The following is a 3,674-nucleotide window of genomic DNA, read 5'->3' as shown; positions in this document are numbered from 1 at the left end:
GAACAAGTATACACACAATAGCAGACAACATATTTGAAAGATGTATGAAGAAAAGGTTTTGTTTACCAGATTTCTTGTTAGATACTTAACATATCTATTAATTTATTAATCTATTAATTTCCATACCTATCATATCTATTAATCAGGTATAGTTCTATATGAACAAACTCATCTTCTTAGTGCAATGTGAACATTATTTTATCTTTGCTCATCTTTGAACTTTAGAATGTCTAACTAAACCATCATTAGAGATTTTAGGATGAGTTAGAAAAAAACTTACTTATTAAGTCTTTTACGTACTTTTCTTTCTTTGTTCTCCCCAGATGTATTGGATCACTTTTCTTCCTCCTTCCCAGATATATTGGATCAACTCTTTATATGCTTTTAATTCTGTAATTTGTACATATCTGTTTCTATTCCAGGTTTGAGCATTTTTAAGACAGTGACATTCATATTTGCTTTATCTTCAAAATACCTGATAACTACAAGTTCTGTTGAACAAAGAGACATCCTGGTATGTAAAATAGAATGAAAGTGATGATTTTAAAATAAGTTCCTCAAATTATCTCTTTTTTCCCCCTGTAATGAATTGCTTTTTTCATTTAAAAGTAGAACATGGGAAAAAAAAACAGTTAATTGAGGTTTTGGATTTTCGAGTTCCTATTAATCAAAGTCTTAATGAATATAGTTTTAGAAGACGATGAGGACTTTGACAGCATACATCTTTTTGATGTCATAATGAAGGTTGCTCAGCTATAATGTCCCTATAGAAAAAAAATCAGGTGGGAGATAATATCTGAAATTCTTCCCTACATAATTCTGTTTCACCTCTAGATGAGAATTCTAAGGACTGTAAATGTTAAACGTCCTAACAAAAAATTTGTCTAAGAAATAATTATATTTCCAATGAAGTATTAATTTTGAAAAAAAATTCATTACACTTTCACTTTGAAAGTGGCCATACTTTGCACCCAGAGGAACTTTCTGAGTATATTTAACCTTGTCCTCTGATCCTTAAAATTATTCTTGCCATCCCCTGCCCAAAGCAAATGATGAAATAATGTTAATTCCAACATGACAAAACCAGCTCTTTTTATAAATTAGGTTGCTATTAAAGCATATTTAGGTCTTTTGGTAAAATGTATAAGTATGTGAAAATTATTTAAGATTCTTGATACTTTAAAATAAGTCAGTATGATTAAAAACTCAAGCTTAACATCTGTTGCCATTGCCAACTTAATTGATTATCTTAGGAAAGCAAGCTGTACAGGAGTGACAAAGTATGATCTGAAAAAATCTATTATAAAGGTGTTAAGTATAAAGTAATCATTGAAGTTCTAAATGTTCAGAGTTCCTCTGTTAAATATGAAAAGAAAGTGAATGCAATGTGCTCGCTATTTTTCCTAAGTTATTTCTTTGTCTTTGGAGGTCATAAAAATTATTGTTGTTTGCCATTTTCTTCTTATTAGGTGTCCATCAGAGTAAATGTCTGGTTGAAATTTTTGGATACTGGACATTTATGGCATGCTGGACTTTTAGTGCTTAAGGCTGTTACTAGCACATTTTCTCTAATTATGTTTAAATAGGAGCTTGAGCCTATAAAATAACAAATCAGAATTTTTGGAGCAGAACAGTTAAAATAGCACTGACACAAATTCAAGAAGAGTGAGATTAAATGTAAAGTCAGTTCAACCAAGTATACCCTGGAATAAAAAACAATTCATTCTTCTATTTTTTTCAGGGGGTATATTTTAAGGTTTCCATATATTTTTCTTCTTAAAATGTATATTTTCTTCAATATGTGTGCAAATTTTCAGTGGTCAGTATACTTTCAGATAGAGAGCTTTAGGCTGCAATACAGAATCATTGGGTTTTTTTTGTTTTTTGTTTGTTTGTTTGTTTTTTGCAATTTTTGTTCAGTGTTGTAAGACACAACTTTCTTTTGTCCCCCAGTTCACAATACAGACCAGACACAGGGCCTGTATTGAGGTGTATATGGGGTGCATTTACTGTACCTCCTCTTTCTATACAGTCAGTGTAAAGAATACAGCCTGTGGTAAGAATTAGGAGGCCTTATCTTTTCTTTTCTTTCTTTTTTTATTTTTATTTTTGATTTTAATATATATATTATATATAACTATATATAATATATATATTCACCAGTGCAACATTCCCATGACCAACTTTTGACACAACTTTTGACATTCACTATCATCCTCTTTCTGAACATTACTTAAGCAAACAGACAAACAAAAGCTGTTTTTGGTGAATTCCTGTTCTATTGTGAATTCGTATTTTACTTGGTGAATTGGCTTACTCTGAATAAAATAATATTTTACAAAAAGTAATTGGAGGATTCTATAAAAATACCCTATAAGAGAACTGGGACACAGGGATTAAATTCTGAATTCTTCCCTTAATCTACAATTTCTAAATAAGTCACTTAAACTCCTCTGAGTCTTAATTTAACATTTCACAAAATGAGATATTTGGGGGAATCATATTTCCTTCAAATTGGTCAGCTATATACTTCTATCTCTCATTTTCTTTTTTCCCTTATTGTTACCATAATTTTCTTTTTATTTTCTTTAATTTAAATAAAAATTTTGTTTTGGTTTTTGGGCCACACCTGGTGACACTGAGGGGTTACTCCTGGTTATGCACTGAGAAATTGCTCCTGGCTTGGAGGATCATATGGGACGCCTGGGGATCCAACCATGGTCCGTCCTAGGCTAACGCGCACAAGGCAGATGCCTTACCACTTGTGTCACTGTTCTAGCCCCATTAATTTAGCTAAAATTTTAAACAGTGAGGTTTGGACAATGAGGTCAATAGACACTTGCTTAGCATGGAAGAGGTTGCAGTCTGATCACCAACACTTGCTCTATATGGTCCCCTGAGCTCTGTTACTGTAGAACATCCCACAGAGTTGGGAATAGTCCCTTAATATAACTGGGTATGACCCCAAAACAACAGCAACAACCAAAAAAATGAAAGGAAACAATACGACTCGTATGTGGTGAAAGTAACCTAGTCTTCAGTGTGGATGCATGTTTACATATGCCTGAATGAACCTATGTCACTATCATTCAGATCAAAGTATAGCATTTCCTAACCCAGTGACTTCTATGATTTCCCTACTGATTTCACAGATCATGTTACTCTCAACTTCTGACACTGCAGCTTAGTTCCCTTTGCTTTTGAACTTTATGGAAATGAATGATTCATCATGTACATTTTATGCATGACTTACTTTGCTCAATAATATGCCCATGGAAGTCATTCATGTGCTCATGAGTAGCAAAATTCTTTTTCATTCCGGGGTCATATTCAATTGTGCACATAAAATATTTTTGTTTTCTTTCTTTTTATTATTGCAGTAAGGCTGCCTGCAACAGTTTTTAACACGACCACAGTAATATAATAGTGTGTTAATTATTTGAAAAAGGTTATAAATAATCAGAAACAGTATTACTGAATCATGTGTGTATCATGTTTAATTTTAGAAAGTAACAGTTTATATGTGTGTCATTATTTATATTACATCTTAATTTATTTATTAATAAATAAATTATTATTTAATAATTTTAAAATATCCATCATGTTGTTACTAATTATATATTAGTTTAATTAAACATGTTAATTGGGGAAGAGAAGGGATCACTATGACGATG

At 31.7% G+C, this 3,674-nt stretch overlaps 1 non-coding gene across 1 annotated transcript; it reads right to left on the bottom strand.

Moving 5' to 3' along the window:
* Window positions 1-1,940: 1,940 nt before the first annotated feature.
* LOC126033321 (small nucleolar RNA SNORA51) lies at window positions 1,941-2,073 on the bottom strand. Its single transcript, XR_007504428.1, has one exon. It is a non-coding gene; the product is annotated as a small nucleolar RNA SNORA51 (small nucleolar RNA).
* Between the last annotated feature and the right edge of the window lie 1,601 nt (window positions 2,074-3,674).

This window comes from Suncus etruscus, chromosome 16 (genome assembly GCF_024139225.1).
Source record: "Suncus etruscus isolate mSunEtr1 chromosome 16, mSunEtr1.pri.cur, whole genome shotgun sequence".
Lineage (NCBI taxonomy): Eukaryota > Metazoa > Chordata > Mammalia > Eulipotyphla > Soricidae > Suncus > Suncus etruscus.
This window is presented reverse-complemented; position numbering and strand designations above follow the sequence as displayed.